Here is a 12,865-nt window from a genome sequence, read left to right on the forward strand (position 1 = left end):
TAATCACGATGGTCAAAACATGTTCCTACCAGCGCTCAAACCTGGGACCTTCCGCGTGTAAAGCGGACGTGATAACCACTACACCATAGATACTTGGTTATTGTGAGTTTTCGAAGAGAAATACCTTATTATTATTATGTCTAATAACGATGGTCGAAATATGTATCTACCAGGGCTCGAACCTGGGACCTTCCGCGTGTTAGGCGGACGTGATAACCACTACACCATAGATACTTGGTTATTGTGAGTTTTCGAAGAGATCTACCTTATTATTATGTCTAATCACGATGGTCTAAACATGTATCTACCAGGGCTCGAACCTGGGACCTTCCGCGTGCTAGGCGGACGTGATAACCACTACACTGTAGATACGTGTCGAAATAAAGTTTTCGAAGAGTTCTACCTTATTATAATGTCTAATCACGATGGTCAAAACATTTCCCTACCAGGGCTCGAACCTGGGACCTTCCGCGTGTTAGGCGGACGTGGTATCCACTACACCATAGATACGTGTTAATTTAAAGTTTTCGAAGAGATCTAGCTTATAACTATGTCTAATCACGATGGTCAAAACATGTATCTATCAGGGCTCTAACCTGACACCTTCCGCGTGTTGGGCGGACGTGATAACCACTACACCATAGATACTTGGTTATTGTGAGTTTTCGAAGAGATCTACCCTATTAGTATATCTAATCACGATGGTCGAAATATGTATCTACCAGGGCTCGAACCTGGGACCTTCCGCGTGTTAGGCGGACGTGATAACCACTACACCATAGATACTTGGTTATTGTGAGTTTTCGAAGAGATCTACCTTATTATTATGTCTAATCACGATGGTCTAAACATGTATCTACCAGGGCTCGAACCTGGGACCTTCCGCGTGCTAGGCGGACGTGATAACCACTACACTGTAGATACGTGTCAAAATAAAGTTTTCGAAGAGTTCTACCTTATTATAATGTCTAATCACGATGGTCAAAACATTTCCCTACCAGGGCTCGAACCTGGGACCTTCCGCGTGTTAGGCGGACGTGGTATCCACTACACCATAGATACGTGTTAATTTAAAGTTTTCGAAGAGATCTAGCTTATAACTATGTCTAATCACGATGGTCAAAACATGTATCTATCAGGGCTCTAACCTGACACCTTCCGCGTGTTGGGCGGACGTGATAACCACTACACCATAGATACTTGGTTATTGTGAGTTTTCGAAGAGATCTACCCTATTATTATGTCTAATCACGATGGTCGAAATATGTATCTACCAGGGCTCGAACCTGGGACCTTCCGCGTGTTAGGCGGACGTGATAACCACTACACCATAGATACTTGGTTATTGTGAGTTTTCGAAGAGATCTACCTTATTATTATGTCTAATCACGATGGTCAAAACATGTCCCTACCAGCGCTCAAACCTGGGACCTTCCGCGTGTTAGGCATACGTGATAACCACCACACCATAGATACGTGTTAATATAAAGTTTTGAAAGAGATTCAGCTTATTACTATGTCTAATCACGATGGTCAAAACAGGTATCTACCAGGGCTCGAACCTGGGACCTTCCGCGTATTAGGCGGACGTGCTAACCACTACACCATAGATACGTGTTTATTTAAGTTTTCGAAGAAATCTAGCTTATTACTATGTCTAATCACGATGGTCATAACATGTATCTATCAGGGCTCGAACCTGACACTTTCCGCGTGTTAAGCGGACGTGATAACCACTACATCTTATATTCTTGGTTATTATGAGTTTTCGAAGAGATCTACCTTATTATTATGTCTAATCACGATGGTCAAAACATGTTCCTACCAGCGCTCAAACCTGGGACCTTCCGCGTGTAAAGCGGACGTGATAACCACTACACCATAGATACTTGGTTATTGTGAGTTTTCGAAGAGAAATACCTTATTATTATTATGTCTAATAACGATGGTCGAAATATGTATCTACCAGGGCTCGAACCTGGGACCTTCCGCGTGTTAGGCGGACGTGATAACCACTACACCATAGATACTTGGTTATTGTGAGTTTTCGAAGAGATCTACCTTATTATTATGTCTAATCACGATGGTCAAAACATATCCCTACCAGCGCTCAAACCTGGGACCTTCCGCGAGTTAGGCGGACTTGGTAGCCACTACACCATAGATACGTGTTAATATAAAGTTTTCGAAGAGATCTAGCTTATAACTATGTCTAATCACGTTGGTCAAAACATGTATCTATCAGGGCTCGAACCTGACACCTTCCGCGTGTTAGGCGGACGTGATAACCACTACACCATAGATACGTGTTAATTTAAGTTTTCGAAGAGATCTAGCTTATTACTATGTCTAATCACGATGGTCATAACATGTATCTATCAGGGCTCGAACCTGACACCTTCCGCGTGTTGGGCGGACGTGATAACCACTACACCATAGATACTTGGTTATTGTGAGTTTTCGAAGAGATCTACCCTATTATTATGTCTAATCACGATGGTCGAAATATTTATCTACCGGGGCTCGAACCTGGGACCTTCCGCGTGTTAGGCGGACGTGATAACCACTACACCATAGATACTAGGTTATTGTGAGTTTTCGAAGAGATCTACCCTATTATTATGTCTAATCACGATGGTCAAAACATGTCCCTACCAGGGCTCGAACCTGGGACCTTCCGCGAGTTAGGCGGACGTGGTAGCCACTACACCATAGATACGTGTTAATATAAAGTTTTCGAAGAGATCTAGCTTATAACTATGTCTAATCACGATGGTCAAAACACTTATCTATCAGGGCTGGAACCTGAGACCTTCCGCGTGTTAGACGGACGTGATAATCACTACACCATAGATACTTGATTATTGTGAGTTTTCGAAGAGATCTACCTTATTATTATGTCTAATCACGATGGTCAAAACATGTATCTATCAGGGCTCGAACCTGACACCTTCCGCGTGTTAGGCGGACGTGATAACCACTACATCATATATACTTGGTTATTATGAGTTTTCGAAGAAATCTACCTTACTATTATGTCTAATCACGATGGTCAAAACACGTATCTACCAGGGCTCGAACCTGGGACCTTCCGCGTGTTAGGCGGACGTGATAACCACCACACCATAGATACGTGTTAATATAAAGTTTTCGAAGAGATCTACCTTATTATTATGTCTAATCACGATGGTCAAAACATTTCCCTACCTGGGCTCGAACCTGGGACCTTCCGCGTTTTAGGCGGACGTGGTAGCCCCTACACCATAGATACGTGTTAATATAAAGTTTTCGAAGAGATCTAGCTTATAACTATGTCTAATCACGATGGTCAAAACACTTATCTATCAGGGCTGGAACCTGAGACCTTCCGCGTGTTAGACGGACGTGATAATCACTACACCATAGATACTTGATTATTGTGAGTTTTCGAAGAGATCTACCTTATTATTATGTCTAATCACGATGGTCAAAACATGTCCCTACCAGGGCTCGAACCTGGGACCTTCCGCGTGTTAGTCAGACGTGATAACCACCACACCATAGATACGTGTTAATATAAAGTTTTCCAAGAGATCCAGCTTATTACTATGTCTAATCACGATGGTCAAAACATGTATCTATCAGGGCTCGAACCTGACACCTTCCGCGTGTTAGGCGGACGTGATAACCACTACACCTTAGATACTTGGTTATTGCGAGTTTTCGAAGAGATCTACCTTATTATTATGTCTAATCACGATGGTCAAAACATGTCCCTACCAGGGCTCGAACCTGGGACCTTCCGCGTGTTAGGCAGACGTGATAACCACCACACCATAAATACGTGTTAATATAAAGTTTTCGAAGAGATCCAGCTTAATACTATGTCTAATCACGATGGTCAAAATAGATACTTGATTAATGTGAGTTTTCGAAGAGATCTACCTTATTATTATGTCTATTCACGATGGTCAAAACATGTCCCTACCAGGGCTCGAACCTGGGACCTTCCGCGAGTTAGGCGGACGTGGTAGCCACTACACCATAGATACGTGTTAATATAAAGTTTTCGAAGAGATCTAGCTTATAACTATGTCTAATCACGATGGTCCAAACATGTCCCTAACAGGGCTCGAACCTGGGACCTTCCGCGTGTTAGGCGGACGTGATAACCACCACACCATAGATACGTGTTAATATAAAGTTTTCGAAGAGATCCAGCTTATTACTATGTCTAACCACGATGGTCAAAACATGTATCTATCAGGGCTCGAACCTGACACCTTCCGTGTGTTAAGCGGACGTGATAACCACTACATCTTATATACTTGGTTATTATGAGTTTTCGAAGAGATCTACCTTATTATTATGTCTAATCACGATGGTCAAAACATGTCCCTACCAAGGCTCGAACCTGGGACCTTCCGCGTGTTAGGCGGACGTGATAACCACTACACTGTAGATACGTGTTAAAATAAAGTTTTCGAAGAGTTCTACCTTATTATAATGTCTAATCACGATGGTCGAAACATTTCCCTACCAGGGCTCGAACCTGGGACCTTCCGCGTTTTAGGCGGACGTGGTATCCACTACACCATAGATACGTGTTAATTTAAAGTTTTCGAAGAGATATAGCTTATAACTATGTCTAATCACGATGGTCAAAACATGTATCCATCAGGGCTCTAACCTGACACCTTCCGCGTGTTGGGCGGACGTGATAACCACTACACCATAGATACTTGGTTATTGTGAGTTTTCGAAGAGATCTACCCTATTATTATGTCTAATCACGATGGTCAAAACATTTCCCTACCTGGGCTCGAACCTGGGACCTTCCGCGTTTTAGGCGGACGTGGTAGCCCCTACACCATAGATACGTGTTAATATAAAGTTTTCGAAGAGATCTAGCTTATAACTATGTCTAATCACGATGGTCAAAACACTTATCTATCAGGGCTGGAACCTGAGACCTTCCGCGTGTTAGGCGGACGTGATCATCACTACACCATAGATACTTGATTATTGTGAGTTTTCGAAGAGATCTACCTTATTATTATGTCTAATCACGATGGTCAAAACATGTCCCTACCAGCGCTCAAACCTGGGACCTAGCGCGTGTTAGGCATACGTGATAACCACCACACCATAGATACGTGTTAATATGAAGTTTTCGAAGAGATCCAGCTTATTACTATGTCTAACCACGATGGTCAAAACAGGTATCTACCAGGGCTCGAACCTGGGACCTTCCGCGTGTTAGGCGGACGTGATAACCACCACACCATAGATACGTGTTAATATGAAGTTTTCGAAGAGATCCAGCTTATTACTATGTCTAACCACGATGGTCAAAACATGTAGCTATCAGGGCTCGAACCTGACACCTTTCGCGTGTTAGGCGGACGTGATAACCACTACACCATAGATACGTGTTAATTTAAGTTTTCGAAGAGATCTAGCTTATTACTATGTCTAATCACGATGGTCATAACATGTATCTATCAGGGCTCGAACCTGACACCTTCCGCGTGTTGGGCGGACGTGATAACCACTACACCATAGATACTTGGTTATTGTGAGTTTTCGAAGAGATCTACCTTATTATTATGTCTATTCACGATGGTCAAAACATGTCCCTACCAGGGCTCGAACCTGGGACCTTCCGCGAGTTAGGCGGACGTGGTAGCCACTACACCATAGATACGTGTTAATATAAAGTTTTCGAAGACATCTAGCTTATAACTATGTCTAATCACGATGGTCCAAACATGTCCCTAACAGGGCTCGAACCTGGGACCTTCCGCTTGTTAGGCGGACGTGATAATCACTACACCATAGATACTTGATTGTTGTGAGTTTTCGAAGAGATCTACCTTATTATTATGTCTAATCACGATGGTCAAAACATGTCACTACCAAGGCTCGAACCTGGGACCTTCCGCGTGTTAGGCGGACGTGGTAGCCACTACACCATAGATACGTGTTAATAAAAAGTTTTCGAAGATATTTACCTTATTATTATGTCTAATCACGATGGTCAAAACATGTATCTATCAGGGCTCGAACCTGAGACCTTCCGCGTGTTAGGCGGACGTGATAACCACCACACCATAGATACGTGTTAATATAAAGTTTTCGAAGAGATCCAGCTTATTACTATGTCTAACCACGATGGTCAAAACATGTATCTATCAGGGCTCGAACCTGACACCTTCCGTGTGTTAAGCGGACGTGATAACCACTACATCTTATATACTTGGTTATTATGAGTTTTCGAAGAGATCTACCTTATTATTATGTCTAATCACGATGGTCAAAACATGTCCCTAGCAGCGCTCAAACCTGGGACCTTCCGCGTGTAAAGCGGATGTGATAACCACTACACCATAGATACTTGGTTATTGTGAGTTTTCGAAGAGATCTACCTTATTATTATGTCTAATCACGATGGTCAAAACATGTCCCTACCAAGGCTCGAACCTGGGACCTTCCGCGTGTTAGGCGGACGTGATAACCACTACACTGTAGATACGTGTTAAAATAAAGTTTTCGAAGAGTTCTACCTTATTATAATGTCTAATCACGATGGTCAAAACATTTCCCTACCAGGGTTCGAACCTGGGACCTTCCGCGTTTTAGGCGGACGTGGTATCCACTACACCATAGATACGTGTTAATTTAAAGTTTTCGAAGAGATCTACCTTATTATTATGTCTATTCACGATGGTCAAAACATGTCCCTACCAGGGCTCGAACCTGGGACCTTCCGCGAGTTAGGCGGACGTGGTAGCCACTACACCATAGATACGTGTTAATATAAAGTTTTCGAAGACATCTAGCTTATAACTATGTCTAATCACGATGGTCCAAACATGTCCCTAACAGGGCTCGAACCTGGGACCTTCCGCTTGTTAGGCGGACGTGATAATCACTACACCATAGATACTTGAATGTTGTGAGTTTTCGAAGAGATCTACCTTATTATTATGTCTAATCACGATGGTCAAAACATGTCACTACCAAGGCTCGAACCTGGGACCTTCCGCGTGTTAGGCGGACGTGGTAGCCACTACACCATAGATACGTGTTAATAAAAAGTTTTCGAAGATATTTACCTTATTATTATGTCTAATCACGATGGTCAAAACATGTATCTATCAGGGCTCGAACCTGAGACCTTCCGCGTGTTAGGCGGACGTGATAACCACCACACCATAGATACGTGTTAATATAAAGTTTTCGAAGAGATCCAGCTTATTACTATGTCTAACCACGATGGTCAAAACATGTATCTATCAGGGCTCGAACCTGACACCTTCCGTGTGTTAAGCGGACGTGATAACCACTACATCTTATATACTTGGTTATTATGAGTTTTCGAAGAGATCTACCTTATTATTATGTCTAATCACGATGGTCAAAACATGTCCCTAGCAGCGCTCAAACCTGGGACCTTCCGCGTGTAAAGCGGATGTGATAACCACTACACCATAGATACTTGGTTATTGTGAGTTTTCGAAGAGATCTACCTTATTATTATGTCTAATCACGATGGTCAAAACATGTCCCTACCAAGGCTCGAACCTGGGACCTTCCGCGTGTTAGGCGGACGTGATAACCACTACACTGTAGATACGTGTTAAAATAAAGTTTTCGAAGAGTTCTACCTTATTATAATGTCTAATCACGATGGTCAAAACATTTCCCTACCAGGGCTCGAACCTGGGACCTTCCGCGTTTTAGGCGGACGTGGTATCCACTACACCATAGATACGTGTTAATTTAAAGTTTTCGAAGAGATATAGCTTATAACTATGTCTAATCACGATGGTCAAAACATGTATCTATCAGGGCTCTAACCTGACACCTTCCGCGTGTTGGGCGGACGTGATAACCACTACACCATAGATACTTGGTTATTGTGAGTTTTCGAAGGGATCTACCCTATTATTATGTCTAATCACGATGGTCGAAATATGTATCTACCGGGGCTCGAACCTGGGACCTTCCGCGTGTTAGGCGGACGTGATAACCACCACACCAAAGATACGTGTTAATATGAAGTTTTCGAAGAGATCCAGCTTATTACTATGTCTAACCACGATGGTCAAAACAGGTATCTACCAGGGCTCGAACCTGGGACCTTCCGCGTGTTAGGCGGACGTGATAACCACCACACCATAGATACGTGTTAATATGAAGTTTTCGAAGAGATCCAGCTTATTACTATGTCTAACCACGATGGTCAAAACATGTAGCTATCAGGGCTCGAACCTGAAACCTTTCGCGTGTTAGGCGGACGTGATAACCACTACACCATAGATACGTGTTAATTTAAGTTTTCGAAGAGATCTAGCTTATTACTATGTCTAATCACGATGGTCATAACATGTATCTATCAGGGCTCGAACCTGACACCTTCCGCGTGTTGGGCGGACGTGATAACCACTACACCATAGATACTTGGTTATTGTGAGTTTTCGAAGAGATCTACCCTATTATTATGTCTAATCACGATGGTCGAAATATGTATCTACCGGGGCTCGAACCTGGGACCTTCCGCGTGTTAGGCGGACGTGATAACCACTACACCATAGATACTTGGTTATTGTGAGTTTTCGAAGAGATCTACCCTATTATTATGTCTAATCACGATGGTCAAAACATGTCCCTACCAGGGCTCGAACCTGGGACCTTCCGCGTGTTAGGCGGACGTGATAATCACTACACCATAGATACTTGATTATTGTGAGTTTTCGAAGAGATCTACCTTATTATTATGTCTAATCACGATGGTCAAAACATGTCCCTACCAGGGCTCGAACCTGGGACCTTCCGCGAGTTAGGCAGACGTGGTAGCCACTACACCATAGATACGTGTTAATATAAAGTTTTCGAAGAGATCTAGCTTATAACTATGTCTAATCACGTTGGTCAAAACATGTATCTATCAGGGCTCGAACCTGACACCTTCCGCGTGTTGGGCGGACGTGATAACCACTACACCATAGATACTTGGTTATTGTGAGTTTTCGAAGAGATCTACCCTATTATTATGTCTAATCACGATGGTCGAAATATTTATCTACCGGGGCTCGAACCTGGGACCTTCCGCGTGTTAGGCGGACGTGATAACCACTACATCATATATACTTGGTTATTATGAGTTTTCGAAGAAATCTACGTTATTATTATGTCTAATCACGATGGTCAAAACACGTATCTACCAGGGCTCGAACCTGGGACCTTCCGCGTGTTAGGCGGACGTGATAACCACCACACCATAGATACGTGTTAAAATAAAGTTTTCGAAGAGTTCTACCTTATTATAATGTCTAATCACGATGGTCAAAACATTTCCCTACCAGGGCTCGAACCTGGGACCTTCCGCGTTTTAGGCGGACGTGGTATCCACTACACCATAGATACGTGTTAATTTAAAGTTTTCGAAGAGATATAGCTTATAACTATGTCTAATCACGATGGTCAAAACATGTATCTATCAGGGCTCTAACCTGACACCTTCCGCGTGTTGGGCGGACGTGATAACCACTACACCATAGATACTTGGTTATTGTGAGTTTTCGAAGGGATCTACCCTATTATTATGTCTAATCACGATGGTCGAAATATGTATCTACCGGGGCTCGAACCTGGGACCTTCCGCGTGTTAGGCGGACGTGATAACCACCACACCAAAGATACGTGTTAATATGAAGTTTTCGAAGAGATCCAGCTTATTACTATGTCTAACCACGATGGTCAAAACAGGTATCTACCAGGGCTCGAACCTGGGACCTTCCGCGTGTTAGGCGGACGTGATAACCACCACACCATAGATACGTGTTAATATGAAGTTTTCGAAGAGATCCAGCTTATTACTATGTCTAACCACGATGGTCAAAACATGTAGCTATCAGGGCTCGAACCTGAAACCTTTCGCGTGTTAGGCGGACGTGATAACCACTACACCATAGATACGTGTTAATTTAAGTTTTCGAAGAGATCTAGCTTATTACTATGTCTAATCACGATGGTCATAACATGTATCTATCAGGGCTCGAACCTGACACCTTCCGCGTGTTGGGCGGACGTGATAACCACTACACCATAGATACTTGGTTATTGTGAGTTTTCGAAGAGATCTACCCTATTATTATGTCTAATCACGATGGTCGAAATATGTATCTACCGGGGCTCGAACCTGGGACCTTCCGCGTGTTAGGCGGACGTGATAACCACTACACCATAGATACTTGGTTATTGTGAGTTTTCGAAGAGATCTACCCTATTATTATGTCTAATCACGATGGTCAAAACATGTCCCTACCAGGGCTCGAACCTGGGACCTTCCGCGTGTTAGGCGGACGTGATAATCACTACACCATAGATACTTGATTATTGTGAGTTTTCGAAGAGATCTACCTTATTATTATGTCTAATCACGATGGTCAAAACATGTCCCTACCAGGGCTCGAACCTGGGACCTTCCGCGAGTTAGGCAGACGTGGTAGCCACTACACCATAGATACGTGTTAATATAAAGTTTTCGAAGAGATCTAGCTTATAACTATGTCTAATCACGTTGGTCAAAACATGTATCTATCAGGGCTCGAACCTGACACCTTCCGCGTGTTGGGCGGACGTGATAACCACTACACCATAGATACTTGGTTATTGTGAGTTTTCGAAGAGATCTACCCTATTATTATGTCTAATCACGATGGTCGAAATATTTATCTACCGGGGCTCGAACCTGGGACCTTCCGCGTGTTAGGCGGACGTGATAACCACTACATCATATATACTTGGTTATTATGAGTTTTCGAAGAAATCTACGTTATTATTATGTCTAATCACGATGGTCAAAACACGTATCTACCAGGGCTCGAACCTGGGACCTTCCGCGTGTTAGGCGGACGTGATAACCACCACACCATAGATACGTGTTAATATAAAGTTTTCGAAGAGATCTAGCTTATAACTATGTCTAATCACGATGGTCAATACACTAATCTATCAGGGCTGGAACCTGAGACCTTCCGCGTGTTAGGCGGACGTGATAATCACTACACCATAGATACTTGATTATTGTGAGTTTTCGAAGAGATCTACCTTATTATTATGTCTAATCACGATGGTCAAAACATGTCCCTACCAGGGCTCGAACCTGGGACCTTCCGCGTGTTAGGCAGACGTGATAACCACCACACCATAGATACTTGGTTATTGTGAGTTTTCGAAGAGATCTACCCTATTATTATGTCTAATCACGATGGTCGAAATATTTATCTACCGGGGCTCGAACCTGGGACCTTCCGCGTGTTAGGCGGACGTGATAACCACTACACCATAGATACTAGGTTATTGTGAGTTTTCGAAGAGATCTACCCTATTATTATGTCTAATCACGATGGTCAAAACATGTGCCTACCAGGGCTCGAACCTGGGACCTTCCGCGAGTTAGGCGGACGTGGTAGCCACTACACCATAGATACGTGTTAATATAAAGTTTTCGAAGAGATCTAGCTTATAACTATGTCTAATCACGTTGGTCAAAACATGTATCTATCAGGGCTCGAACCTGACACCTTCCGCGTGTTAGGCGGACGTGATAACCACTACATCATATATACTTGGTTATTATGAGTTTTCGAAGAAATCTACCTTATTATTATGTCTAATCACGATGGTCAAAACACGTATCTACCAGGGCTCGAACCTGGGACCTTCCGCGTGTTAGGCGGACGTGATAACCACTACATCATATATACTTGGTTATTATGAGTTTTCGAAGAAATCTACCTTACTATTATGTCTAATCACGACGGTCAAAACACGTATCTACCAGGGCTCGAACCTGGGACCTTCCGCGTGTTAGGCGGACATGATAACCACCACACCATAGATACGTGTTAATATAAAGTTTTCGAAGAGATCTACCTTATTTTTATGTCTAATCACGATGGTCAAAACATTTCCCTACCAGGGCTCGAACCTGGGACCTTCCGCGTTTTAGGCGGAAGTGGTAGCCCCTACACCATAGATACGTGTTAATATAAAGTTTTCGAAGAGATCTAGCTTATAACTATGTCTAATCACGATGGTCAAAACACTTATCTATCAGGGCTGGAACCTGAGACCTTCCGCGTGTTAGGCGGACGTGATAATCACTACACCATAGATACTTGATTATTGTGAGTTTTCGAAGAGATCTACCTTATTATTATGTCTAATCACGATGGTCAAAACATGTCCCTACCAGGGCTCGAACCTGGGACCTTCCGCGTGTTAGGCATACGTGATAACCACCACACCATAGATACGTGTTAATATAAAGTTTTCGAAGAGATTCAGCTTATTACTATGTCTAATCACGATGGTCAAAACAGGTATCTACCAGGGCTCGAACCTGAGACCTTCCGCGTGTTAGGCGGACGTGATAACCACCACACCATTGATACGTGTTAATATGAAGTTTTCGAAGAGATCCAGCTTATTACTATGTCTAACCACGATGGTCAAAACATGTAGCTATCAGGGCTCGAACCTGACACCTTTCGCGTGTTAGGCGGACGTGATAACCACTACACCATAGATACTTGGTTATTGTGAGTTTTCGAAGAGATCTACCTTATCATTATGTCTAATCACGATGGTCAAAACATGTCCCTACCAGGGCTCGAACCTGGGACCTTCCGCGAGTTAGGCAGACGTGGTAGCCACTACACCATAGATACGTGTTAATATAAAGTTTTCGAAGAGATCTAGCTTATAACTATGTCTAATCACGTTGGTCAAAACATGTATCTATCAGGGCTCGCACCTGACACCTTCCGCGTGTTGGGCGGACGTGATAACCACTACACCATAGATACTTGGT

The 12,865-nt window shown here is 43.1% G+C and overlaps 14 non-coding genes across 14 annotated transcripts; all 14 read right to left on the reverse strand.

Moving 5' to 3' along the window:
* Positions 1-161: 161 nt before the first annotated feature.
* TRNAV-AAC (transfer RNA valine (anticodon AAC)) lies at positions 162-234 on the reverse strand. The gene has a single exon. It is a non-coding gene; the product is annotated as a tRNA-Val (tRNA).
* A 65-nt stretch (positions 235-299) lies between these two features.
* On the reverse strand, positions 300-372 carry TRNAA-AGC (transfer RNA alanine (anticodon AGC)). The gene has a single exon. It is a non-coding gene; the product is annotated as a tRNA-Ala (tRNA).
* A 341-nt stretch (positions 373-713) lies between these two features.
* On the reverse strand, positions 714-786 carry TRNAV-AAC (transfer RNA valine (anticodon AAC)). The gene has a single exon. It is a non-coding gene; the product is annotated as a tRNA-Val (tRNA).
* A 65-nt stretch (positions 787-851) lies between these two features.
* Positions 852-924, reverse strand: TRNAA-AGC (transfer RNA alanine (anticodon AGC)). Its single transcript has one exon. It is a non-coding gene; the product is annotated as a tRNA-Ala (tRNA).
* A 341-nt stretch (positions 925-1,265) lies between these two features.
* Positions 1,266-1,338, reverse strand: TRNAV-AAC (transfer RNA valine (anticodon AAC)). The gene has a single exon. It is a non-coding gene; the product is annotated as a tRNA-Val (tRNA).
* A 203-nt stretch (positions 1,339-1,541) lies between these two features.
* Positions 1,542-1,614, reverse strand: TRNAI-AAU (transfer RNA isoleucine (anticodon AAU)). Its single transcript has one exon. It is a non-coding gene; the product is annotated as a tRNA-Ile (tRNA).
* A 343-nt stretch (positions 1,615-1,957) lies between these two features.
* TRNAV-AAC (transfer RNA valine (anticodon AAC)) lies at positions 1,958-2,030 on the reverse strand. The gene has a single exon. It is a non-coding gene; the product is annotated as a tRNA-Val (tRNA).
* A 203-nt stretch (positions 2,031-2,233) lies between these two features.
* On the reverse strand, positions 2,234-2,306 carry TRNAV-AAC (transfer RNA valine (anticodon AAC)). The gene has a single exon. It is a non-coding gene; the product is annotated as a tRNA-Val (tRNA).
* Positions 2,307-3,060: 754 nt separating this feature from the next.
* Positions 3,061-3,133, reverse strand: TRNAV-AAC (transfer RNA valine (anticodon AAC)). Its single transcript has one exon. It is a non-coding gene; the product is annotated as a tRNA-Val (tRNA).
* Positions 3,134-6,579: 3,446 nt separating this feature from the next.
* TRNAF-AAA (transfer RNA phenylalanine (anticodon AAA)) lies at positions 6,580-6,651 on the reverse strand. Its single transcript has one exon. It is a non-coding gene; the product is annotated as a tRNA-Phe (tRNA).
* Positions 6,652-8,510: 1,859 nt separating this feature from the next.
* TRNAV-AAC (transfer RNA valine (anticodon AAC)) lies at positions 8,511-8,583 on the reverse strand. The gene has a single exon. It is a non-coding gene; the product is annotated as a tRNA-Val (tRNA).
* Positions 8,584-9,200: 617 nt separating this feature from the next.
* TRNAV-AAC (transfer RNA valine (anticodon AAC)) lies at positions 9,201-9,273 on the reverse strand. Its single transcript has one exon. It is a non-coding gene; the product is annotated as a tRNA-Val (tRNA).
* An 892-nt stretch (positions 9,274-10,165) lies between these two features.
* TRNAV-AAC (transfer RNA valine (anticodon AAC)) lies at positions 10,166-10,238 on the reverse strand. Its single transcript has one exon. It is a non-coding gene; the product is annotated as a tRNA-Val (tRNA).
* A 617-nt stretch (positions 10,239-10,855) lies between these two features.
* Positions 10,856-10,928, reverse strand: TRNAV-AAC (transfer RNA valine (anticodon AAC)). Its single transcript has one exon. It is a non-coding gene; the product is annotated as a tRNA-Val (tRNA).
* Positions 10,929-12,865: the final 1,937 nt, after the last annotated feature.

The sequence above is a fragment of the Phalangium opilio genome, unplaced genomic scaffold (assembly GCF_054372755.1).
Source record: "Phalangium opilio isolate 3A_F unplaced genomic scaffold, DU_Popi_V2 ptg000046l_1, whole genome shotgun sequence".
In the NCBI taxonomy this organism is placed as follows: Eukaryota; Metazoa; Arthropoda; class Arachnida; order Opiliones; family Phalangiidae; genus Phalangium; species Phalangium opilio.